This window comes from Lissotriton helveticus, chromosome 7 (genome assembly GCF_964261635.1).
Source record: "Lissotriton helveticus chromosome 7, aLisHel1.1, whole genome shotgun sequence".
NCBI classification, from domain to species: Eukaryota; Metazoa; Chordata; class Amphibia; order Caudata; family Salamandridae; genus Lissotriton; species Lissotriton helveticus.
The window spans coordinates 1128823046-1128835395 of record NC_136068.1 but is presented as its reverse complement, the minus strand read 5'-3'; positions in this window follow the sequence as shown (position 1 = coordinate 1128835395).

The following is a 12350-nucleotide window of genomic DNA, read 5'->3' as shown; positions in this document are numbered from 1 at the left end:
AGCTGGTCTTACTATTCTGCACGGATACACGTCATTGATATGCAGGCGGCATCACCCCGTACGCTCATAATCCATAATATCCGTTTTGCTTTATTCGCTCGGTGGGGAGTTTTGCTCACAGTTAAATCTTTGATTTGTGAGCTCAGCTCCTGTTCTGTATTAACCCTAAGATGCTGCCCGCAGTTCAAATGCGCTGTCAAAACCTCTGACAAGCTATGGCCACCCGAAGCTTGCTGCAAATGACTATGGTATGTTAATGACCATAAACAAGTTCTTCACACTATCTCTCAACCCTGTAACTTTCAGGTTGCACACAGACCTCTGAAGATCATGCAATGACATTCAGCGCTACTTTTACTGGCTAGTGTGTGTCTGCGAAGTGCAATGATCTCAATTTATTTACCTTAGCAGGATGAAAGAGTAAATACTCCCTGCTCACATTCGAGCCAGTGCTAATGAGACTTCACGAGCATCTCTGTTGCAGGCGTAATATTAAGTTGAGATTTATAGGTGAAACAGCTGAAGACATACTTCAAGCGTTTTATAATTGTTTAAAGAACAAGCCCAACTCTTTAGATTGAAAAGCTATTTGCAACATTTATCAACCAATCCCAATTGTTTTACACATCATAATACCTTTTGATGCTTTTGAAAATGAAAGGTGTGTTCGTATAGGAGCAGACCCACAAGTGCACACGCATACACATTCTCGGTTTACGTCCCCCGCTGGAATACAACCAATGTTTCGGTTCACGTACACGGGTGGCACAGTCACGCAGAGCCTGGGTTCAAGTCCATGGATGGCACACACTCCGTGATTCACTTAATATTCACGGACGCACACACATGAGGAGCCTCGGCACATGTCTATATGAAGCACACTCACGCAGAGCCTGTGTTCACACCTCTGAGAGGCATATACAAGCGGGGCCTTGGTTGTGCATGCTCATAGAACCTTGGACCCTGTGTACTGTACGTTGGTCACAAAATAAGCACGCTCGCCTGTACATTTGGTTCCTATGTTCATAATGTGTGTGTTTTTTGTGTTATTTTTTTTACAAAATGCTAATTTGCATCTTTGAAAAACGATTGTCACTTCCCACGTTAACTGCATGGACTCTCTCTGGGCCTATGTGGCAGCGCTGTGGTGCCCCAGACACCGTGAAACACACCGGGCAGAGGGATTGGTGTAAGTGTTGCAGCCCTGAGTGGTTCTTCCTTCGGAGGTGCAGGTTGCGTGATAAAGGAGTCTGTCTGACAGAGTCGCACTGTCTTCAAACTTTAGTAAGTGAATCACGGACAGATCACTACAGAGCACAGTCCCACGCGCATGTTTTTGGGGAAGGAATCTATAAGGAGCCTCGCATAGTATATTTGAGAAACATAACCTCCCAAATATCGTCGGGCAGAGGGGCCTAGACAATCCAGTACCAGTAAACGCCTTTGTTAAAGGCCACTTGGGCTGATGTTACTCCAATTAAATACCCTTACAATGGGGAGCCCCAGCCCTCCCGTCTGAGGTGATAAGAACAATCCTGTTTGGCAATTCTAGGTGTTTTCCTACCCAGATAAAATTTTAGACCATCTTTTACGTATGGAATGGGATTGGGTGTAGGCAATGTTTAAAAGAACAGGCATTGACCTCGCGGTCGGGCCGCAAAGAAAACATTTTGAAAAAACGAGTTGTGCGCACGCACGAGCGCGACGAAAAAGGTGCTGTGCATGTTGCGCATGTGCTTGTGCGCGCGATAGTAAGCTGGTCGCCGGGAAAGTAGCACTTTCCCAAGCAGCTGTGGTGTTTTGATGTCATGTCTGGAATCAAGAACACTGCGGGTTCATGATTCCAGAGATGACAGTTAAGACCCAGGCTTTTGTTATAGACGTATTTAATAGTCCTGTGTAATAAACTTGGATAAAACTACTCACTGCCCGTGTGCCGCGTCTTGAATATTATACTGGAGACGAGGATGGGATAAAAGAATTTCCTAATATTAATTTATCTCCACCTGACATAAGTTTAGTTGGGTATGGTAGAAAGCCTATTGAAATTCTAGGATTTTTCAAAACTACCATAAGCTTTAAAGGTAAAACAATGTATTCAAAGGTTTACATAGCAAAAGATGGTTCTTGTCTTTTGGGTTGGCCACAACAAAGAGATTTGATGATAACTTTAGATCCCAATCATCCAGAGCAGGTACTTGGGTATTCAGATTTAATTTCAAGTGTACAATCAGACCCAGGTTTGGAATGGAAAAGGAGATTTCCTAATGTCTTCTCCTCAGAGAAATTGGGTCTTTTAAAGAAATTTGTACATAAAATTATCCTAAAACAAAATGCCATACCAAAAGTTCATAAAGTGAGAAATGTCCCTTTACATTTAAGACAAGCAGTTAAGAATGAACTGGGAAGGCTGTGCAAATTGGATGTAATTGAAGAAATAGAATCTTCAGAGTGGCTATCCCCAGTAGTAGTCGCACACAAACCTAATGGTAAGGTGAGATTATGCGTTGATTTGAGGGACCTAAACGATAATGTATGGGCTGATAGACATCCATTGCCCAATATAAATGAAATGTTCATGAAATTGAAAGGGGCATCTATTTTTCTACTCTGGATTTATCCAACGCTTACCACCAGATAGCTTTACAAGATGATAGTAAACATCTCACTTCTTTTATTACTTCCGAAGGTGCATTTAGATATAAAAGAATGCCATTTGGCTTGATCTCAGAGTCTTCTGTGTTTCAGAGGGTAATGCACAATTTGTTTAAGGACATTGATAATGTCTTATATTTTCAAGACGACATCTTAATTTTTGCGTCCAATTCCTCTGAACACACAGATGTTTTACACAAAATGTTATGCATCTTGCAAGATAATGGTCTTACACTCACGAAGGACAAATGTAGATTTGGTGTATCATCAGTTGAATATTTAGGTCACTCAATTAGTGAAGAAGGCATTTCTCCGAAACAAAATTTAATTAGAGCCATTGAATTAGTTCCTGATCCTGAGAACAAAGATCAACTCAGATCATTCTTGGGGCTTGCCGAATATTAGGCGAAATTTGTCCCTTTGTTTTCAGATAAGACGTTCAACGTGAGATGCTTGATGAAGAAAAATGTATCATTTTTGTGGGATGAAAAAGTCCAAGGAAGAGTTTAAGTTGCTAAAAAATTGTATTGCTTCTGCGCCTGCTTTAGCAACCTTTGACACTGCTTGTAGTTCGATTATCACTACTGATGCTAGTAATGCAGGAATTGGAGCCGTGTTGATGCAAAATCATAATGTTCAGTTGGTTATAATTGGTTTTGCATCAAGACCCTTAAGAGGTGCTGAGAGTAAATATTCTACTTTAGAGAAAGAAACTCTAGCTTGTTGGTGGGGAATTGAGTATTTTCGTAAAAATGTTTACGGTACTACTTTCAAAGTCAGGACTGATCATAGACCCTTAGTAGATTTATTCACCACAAAGGGTTGTGGAAAAGCGACTTCGAGAATTGCGAGATGGCAATACAAATTGCAAGATTTTCATTTCAAGGTGGAGTATATTCCAGGTGTAAGAAATATATTAGCTGATTGTCTATCGAGGTTACCTGCACCTGATGACCATGTGGTAAGAGAAGATACTGACTTAGAAAATGTTGTGTCTATTTGTGAAGTATCTAAAGGTTGTCTTCAAGAGAATGATTGGAGATCAGCGTGTGATACAACATTGAGAGATGTCAAAATATATGTTAAATCATCATGGCCACAGAAAAAAGTTTTATCAGAAAAATTGATTCCTTTCTTTCTGATTGCTCATGAGTTAGCTCTGAATGATGATATATTATTTAGAGGTTTACAATTAGTTGTTCCTAGTGAATTACAACAAATAATTTTAGATATGGCACATGAGGGTCACCCTGGCATGACAAGCATGAAAAATAGAATTAGGAAAATATTTTGGTGGCCAGCAATGGACAAAGGGATAGAACATAAAGTAAGAGATTGCATGAAATGCTGTCTGAGTGACAAATCTCAAAAACATATTTCATATGAGCATTTACCATTATCTAGGCCGAGTCGTGTTTGGGAGTGTGTTTCAGTAGACATTGCAGGCCCTTTGACTTATAATAAAAGTGTTGTTTATGCCATTATCGTAATAGATCAATTCTCTCAATGGCCAGAAGTTAAAATAGTTTCAAATATTACGACAAGTGTTGTGTTAAAATTCTTAAACAAAATATTTGAGAGAGAAAGTTTTCCTGTTTCCATTACCACAGACAATGGTATGCAATTTGTTTCTATTGAAATGAAAGATTTTATGAAATGTCATGGCATCATTCATAAAAGAGCTTCCGTGTATTATCCACAAAGTAATGGAATAGTTGAAAGGTGGATAAGAGTATTTAAAGAGGGTCTACAATTAGCTTTACAAAATGGAACAGATTGTAAGCAAGCTTTAAGTGAAATTTTGTGGTGTTATAGAAATACCCCTAGGAATATGGGAGATTTGTCTCCTTTTGAAAAAATGAGAGGAAGGAAGAGTAGTTCCAATATGTGTCAATCTTGGATGTCAAATTTGATCAGTAATAAGAACAAAACTAAAAACTGTTTGAAAAATGTTTCTTCACAAATTGATGTTAATGACTGGGTTCGGGTTAAAAAAGGTAAACTAATCAGATCAGGAGAGTCACGTTATTCTGATCCATTGAGAGTCATACGAGTTAGCAGACAGGTAGTTGAGTTATCAGATGGAAATGTATGGAGTTTATCTAAAATTGTAAAAATTCCTTGCTGGTTGTGGCCAAATGAAAATGTCAATGATTCAAGTGTACCTTCTTGTTCTAACTCTGCAAATGGTGCAAAGAATTGGAGAAAATTTAATGTTTCATCGCGTGATGTTTCGTTTGATCGACGTTCACAGCGAAAACATCAAAATCCTGTGTGGTATAAAGATTATTCTTTCTACAAGTAGTAAATTCAATACTTGATGTTATGTTATCATTTTGGATTTGTGTAATAGTATTTTGTTCCATATGAATATGTTGCTTCATGTATGTTTTTTTTTTTTTTTTTATGAAATTAGTTTTCTTCTCAAATTCTGTCTGTGATTCACTATTGGTTTTCTTTCACATTTATTGATTGTATGATTATTGTGTTTTTGTTCATTTGTTTATTCTTTTACGAAGGGAAATGTGTGGTGTTTTGATGTCATGTCTGGAATCAAGAACACTGCGTGTTCATGATTCCAGAGATGACAGTTCAGACCCAGGCTTTTGTTATGGACGTATTTAATAGTCCTGTGAAATAAACTTGGATAAAACTACTCACTGCCCGTGTGCCGTGTCTTGAATATTATAGCAGCCTACTAAATGTCTCGGCCAGAGCAGCGCATGCGCTGGATCAGGCCGAGACCTAAAAAGGGGGACCGAGCATTGCCGGGTAAATACAGGCCTATCAGCCTGATAGATTCCATACAGAAAATTGTTGCCAGATTAGTTTTGATTCGGATCCAACCATGGATAGAAGATGCTAAGATTTTATATCCCATTCAGGCATGGTTCCAGCCCTGTACAAGTACAATTGACCAGGTACTGAGGTTTGCGATGCTTTACTGGAGGGTTGTCTTTTAGGTGGAGGCACACTATACGTGGCATTCATTCACTTAAAGTCAGCATTTGACCTTGTCCCACGTAATAACATGTGGAGAGCCTTCTTAGAAGTGGGGATGCCCCTGGACCTGTTAGCGATGTTAGTCAAGCTCCATGATTCCAACCACGTCCAGGTTAGATGGGGTTCACAGGGAGAGGTCACAGATAAATTACCGGTGACAAAGGGCGTGCATTAAGGATGCGTTCTCGCTCCTACCTTGTCCTCCCTATTTATAGACAGGGTAGTGCAATATTATTCCACATGCCCAACAGACGCTCCAACTCTTGGGGGAATGAAATTCCCCCTACTCATGTTTGCAGATTACGCACTGATATTATCTAAGACCCAATCCGGGCTACAGGTGGCTCTGTCCCGTTTTGAGGAGTTCTGCCGCGATCATGAGCTGGTGGTCAATGTGGACAAGATGAAATTTATGGTTCTACACAAATCAAAAGTTGTAAGGGGCAAAGTCTACATGAATGACGTTCCTCTGGAGCAGACAGATGTGTTTACTTACCTGGGGATAAGTTTAAACAGGAAGTTGCAGTGGAAGCCGCAAATCGACATGCTTGCCGTGAAGCATGCACAGCTTGCTGGGGTCCTCCTTAAAGAACACAGGCTGTCACACACTAAACCTATAGCCCCCGCCCTCACTATATAGAACACTAAAGTGGTAAGCCCGGTTTTATACAGTGCAGAATTGTGAGGCCATGAGGACATAACTTGCCTGGCTATAGCCCAAAATAAATTTATGAGGGCCCTAACAGGACTATCGCAATCTTCCCCATTGGTGCCCTTATTTATGGATTTGGATTGTCATTATATTGAGGATCTAGCTAGATTTAGGCCCATAGTCTTCTGGAGAAGGCTGTGGGCCACCCCTGAGCTTGTACTCTATGCTACAGCCCTTCTTGATTTCAGGGGGGTTGGGTCATCAACGAAGATCAGATGGCTTCAGTATATTAAAGATACCCTAACAGCAATGGGGTTGGGTAAATTGTGGGATAATCCAGATTTAACACATTTTCCTTCTAAAAAGTAGCTTAAGGCTGCTTATATGGATTTCATGAAGGTGAAACGTTTTTCTTCTATAACTGGCCCTTCCCTAATTAGAGACTTCCTATCAATAAAGCATGAACCTGTGTTTGATCCCTATTGGGACCTTATTCTAAAACCAATGGATAAGAAGCTCTATCACCAGTTTAGGGTAGGCTCTCTGCCTATAAGAGCCTTCTCCAGTAGATGGCATAGGCCTACTACAGACCTATGCCCGATGTGTCTGGCATACCCAGAATCTATTCCCCATATGCTATTGGTTTGCGCGGCATACAGCCTACCGAGGAGGAAATGACTTAAACCTATTTGTCTTATCCTTGGCACAAGGGTTAGCAATGAAGCATTGAGGATTCTACAGACAAGTCCCCAGGATGCCATTGATATTGCCATCGCCAAATTCCTAGGGTGGGCATGGAGGATTAGGGCTAACAAACTCAGGGTTCACTGATCTGGTTTGTCCAAAGTGACTTTAGCTGTGGGGTAGCATGATTTGCCTACACCTTTTTTCCATCTGTATAAAGTGATAGATGCTGTGTGTTGTTCTATTTTCAATTTTAATTATCTCCTGTGTAATAATTGCCGGCCTAATTAAGAGTCTTGGATTGTGGTTTAATACTCATTTTAAGATAAATACTGTGTATGTTTTAATCTATTTATATCAATGTATTTTTAATGAATTGACTTTCTAATGTTTGTAAACGTCTTTTATGGTTTTATAATCGAAAGAAAGACTCTATGATGATGATGATTTATTCCTTATTCTCAGTCCTCAAGCCAGTGCTGCTAGCTGCTTCTCTGATCCCATTGGTAATTCCTCATTCTTAGTCCTCTAGACAGTGCTGCAGCTGCTTCTCTGGTCACAGTGGAAATTCTTCATTCTAAGTACTCTGGACAGTGCTGCTAACAGGTAATCTGGTCCTGTTGGTGATTCCTCATTCTATTCCTTCCAGACAGTGCTACTAGCTGCTACTCTGATCCTGTCGGTAATTCCTCCTTCTAAGTCTTCCAGACAGTGCTGCTAGCTGCTACACTGTTTCCGTTCGGAATTCTCACATTTTAAGTCCTCTAGGCGTGCTGCAGCTGTGTTTCTGGTTCCAGTGGCAATTCCTCATTCTTAGTCTTCCAGACAGTGCTGCTACTGCTTTTATAGTCCCTTTAGTAACTCCCCCATTCTAAATCCTCTAGGCAGTGCTGCAACTGTCTCTCTGGTCGCAACGGTAATTCCTCATTCAAAGTCTTCTAGGCAGTACTGCTATCTGCTTCTTTGGTCTCATCTGTAATTCCTCATTCTAAATCCTATCGGCGGTGCTACAGCTGTATCTCTGTTCATATATCCACTACGTTCCATACCAAAACACATAGATAAAAGACATTGTCATTTTCAACACCAGTAGCTCTAACTCTGACAAATGTGAGACCTATTGAATTGCAAATGCTTGTTTATATTAGATACTATCTGTGCATCACCTGCATAAATAAAACACAATAAACTATGTCTTTGTAGCAGGTCAGCCAAAGGCCTAAGATACAGCTTAAAAAGCAAAGGAGAGAGGGATGAACTCTGATGTACCACCTCACAGACAAGTAAAGCACTAGCAAAGGACTTTCCAAGCTGGACAGTTTTTTATCCAAATGTTGTGAAAGTATCTAGGCTGGGGCTTTCTCTTTAATAGCAGAGTTTGATAGGCGATGAATAACTATCTGATGGTTGATGCATTGAAATTTCTAGATGGATATATGAAATGTATAATCATATCAATCCTGGTTGTCCGCAAACTAAGGTATGTAGATATATTGCAAGGAGACCCCTGCAGTCCAGAGGTCATTCATACGCTCTGCTCTACCCTCTAAGAGGATCCCAAAGGAAAATATGTACTTCTCATTCCAGGAAGCATTGGAGTCTAAGTTTGAAACGATCGATATTTGAAAAGCCCATGTCTTGATTCTTTACATAAGCAGCTGAAGTCCATGTCTCTTTCTGAGTAGAGAAAACATAACTGGGAGCTCTTTGGAAACTTATTTTGGCTTGCCAGAGAACCTTTGTGGCAAATACAGTGGAGCGGAGAAAACTGTTTTGTGCAAACACTTACTCCCACGTGCGTACAAACATATTAAATAACTTTTCACTTTATTTTTCTGCAGAACAAAACCTATGAACATGCAATCCTTTATTTTTGTGATCTTTAAAAATAAATTGTCTTCGGACGAAGGGAAGCCGATTATTGTATGGGGATACAATTGTATTGAATGGTTCTCTTACAAAAAAGGTACGAACTAATTCTCAAAAGGTAACACATTCCTAAAAGCAACAGAGTGAGACACTAAGTTGCTCGAATATGATAGAACATCAATGCTTTTCATGCGGTGACATAAATGGGCATTGCAAGAATTTCAGTCGTTTGGGAGCTGCACAGAAAGGCACAGAAACAGAAACATTTTAACTGGCACCAAACTCTAGTTGTGCAGTAGAATGAAGAATGGTTTTCAAATTGTTCAAAGTATAGAGGAGAAGATCATTGAGAATGGACAACATAAAGTATTGCAGTGAAATAAACATTTGTAGTGAAAAGAAAATATATTATTGAGAAGAGAAAGCAGAAGGGAGCAATCGTCAACCATAATGACATGTATTTCTACTGATTGTCTGTAGAATGCGCCACCAGTGCAAGATATGGAGAGATGCCAAGAGTGGAAACAAAGCCATGATTTAAATTACATTGTTTTAGGTAAAGCGGTATCAAAACAAATGAACTTTTTGAAATGTAAATAATTAGCGTGATAGTCGATCTTCAATGGCTCGGAGGCACCCTTCAGGATGGGATCATCTACAACATATGGCACATGCAAATTAAATTTAGGGTTATATTTATTCGGAGTAATGCAGAGTTGCGTTGCTTTTCTTCCTCATGGTTGAGCCATATTTACTATTCGATGCTTCATGATGTAATTACAACACAGGGACGATGCAGTACGACGCATATTTTTCATTGTGGTGCACTGTAGTCACACAACTGTCTCTTGCTTTTCGTGAACTACAGTTACATCATATAATTAGAAGGGCCTGACGTAAATCTGATGTGGAGCACACACAAGATCCCACATTGTTGCTCTTCTTGAGACATTAACATTGATCAGAGTGTTACAATGTCAGACATACTATGTAATTATATCTAAATAAAATTATTGTACTTTTGATTTGTGTCTATATATAATGTGTTACACTTTAATTCCAAACTTTTAGTTGATACTTATGATTAAATATTTTTTTCTTATATTGAGGAGTTTTCTCTCTGAGGTTCCGTGATTTTCGACTTCGCTTCGTAGTCAGCCGCCATTTTGTGACAGCCGCCATTTTGTGTTTCCCTCACTCAGGCGACACGGCGAACATAATGTTTTTGCCTTTTCTGCTGCTCGCCTCTCCTGTTAAAGAGTAACCCTTTGTCCTTGTCTAAGAAACCGATGTCAGGAACTGGCAGAGTTAGTTAATCCATGTCGAGACTGATTGATCCTTGTCTTAGTTGGCTGTGTGGGTCTCACCATTCTTCCTTTATCTTATCCTCTTCAACTGGCCTTCACTATTCTTTCTGTGTATTCTCTTGTTACACAACTGTCCTTTGAGGCTCGCAAATACGTCCTGCCACCTGCAAATTAAATTACATGCACTAGCATTGATTAACTTGAGGGGAGGGGAGAACACGGGGTCTGAAAGAAGGGCGTATACAAGATACTCGATAGCTTGTTTTCGAACTTTTCTCATTTGTCAGTTTTGTATGTTTTGGGAGTGGGTATTGTAAATATGTATGGTATAAAAGTCTGTGCGCCACGGAATGAAGTGGACGTCTCCTGAGAACTTACCACTGGTGTACTTCTAGGACCACTGTGCTTAGCTGCAGCTAATAAACCTGATTTTCTACGCCAAACACAGTGTCTCGTGTCTCTGTCTGATAAAGCAGGTGAACCCGGAGATATCAGGCGTGCCCTGCGCCGCTAGGCCCATAAGGCCCGGTTCTCCAATTGGCGTCCCAACGTGAGGCGACTTCAGTGGTAGCGGTTCAGCCCGAAGATCGTGAGGAGCCTTGCAAGAAAATTCTGGAGGATTCGCGAACCACGACAGTGACCCTTGTATGTCGAAGTGGACCGAAGGTCTTTTTCAGCACGGCTATTCCTTTCCGACGGCTGCTGACGACTGCTGCCCTGACTGTCACCCTGCTTTGGTGCCTGGTGATGATTGGTATCGCGAGACGTTAGACGAACACCTGTTGGCGTGAGAAAATACTTAGTTAAGTATACGTGGGTAGCTCCCACTCTTTTTGTTATGTTTTTTATTCGACAAATGCATTAGTCGAAGCTGAGGGGTAAGTACGTTTGTGCTGTAATAATTGTCTTAAACCCCTTGAAGTTTGAGAGTAGTCCAGTTCGTTACGAAATGCTTGGACTTAGTAAGTTAAGGAAATGTTGTTGTTTTAGTTGTAATAGGGATTCCCAGCTCGAGGACTCTTGTCCAATTCCTCCGTTTGGAACTCCCACTTATGAACTCTATTCCAAACATGGGCTTGGTCCTATTATTTTTAATGATACATGGATTCGATATACAAAGAACGATGGTGTTCTGCAGTGGCCACAAAATGGTAGCTTTGAGCCTGACATATTAGACAATTTAGAAGCGATTTTGTTCAACAGAAAAGCCCGGCCGGCAATGTTTGACTCTTTTCGCCTCTGGCGTAAGGAAGCCAAACAGAAAGAAATTAAACAAGCGAAAAAGGATAGGAAAGCACAGGATATGACGATCCTACAGGCTGCTCAACAGTTTAAAAATAATGAAGTTGATCAAATGATTGATGTTTCGGAACGGCAGCATCGCATGGCAATAGATAGATGTTATCCAGTGTTGCCTCCTCCCACAAAAAGTAAAGATCTTGATGAAGATCCTTTCATGTCTCAGCTGTTGCGATTACCTTCACCTTATGTATTAGGTGCTAATGCAACCCCATTACAACTTCTTGTTCAGCAACCTATTGTCCAGCCTGTTATTCCAGTTCCTCCGCAATTGCCTCTTCCAGTAATTCAGGCTCTGCTTCCTTTGCCACCGACTTCTGTACCTCCGTCTCCTTCATCGCCAGTTTCTTTTACTATCGATAGTTCTTCTCCTGTTGTGCTTAATACGATGTCTCCAGTTTTACTGTCTGATTCTTCTACAGCTCGTCAACGATTAGTTGATACTGTTTCCAGTCTCTTGTCGCCTCTCTTCAGGGCTCTTAATTTGACTCCTGCTTCGTCCCGAAGACAATCCCGTAGTCAAATTCCAGATACTGATGAACGAACTAGGTTAGATTCTCTTGCCCGCAATTAGATCATGAGTGGTCCACTGTATAATGTTCATGATATCTTGGATACTTTACTTCAATGGAATGCGCCTATGCAGAGATATGTTTTTAATGTTATGTGTAATACCCTGATTAAAGGATGGGGTGATATGGGTTTGGATTTACCTCCTCAGGGTTTATCTGATATACAGGCTACCTTCGATAAGCGTCTTATTGTGGGTCCCGATGTTGAGGATGCTATTCGAACACTTATCACTTTTAGGTCTTCCTTTTTCTCTCAAGCTTCTCTTGAACGGGATCCTGCGGTACGGCATAAAATGAAACCCTATCCTA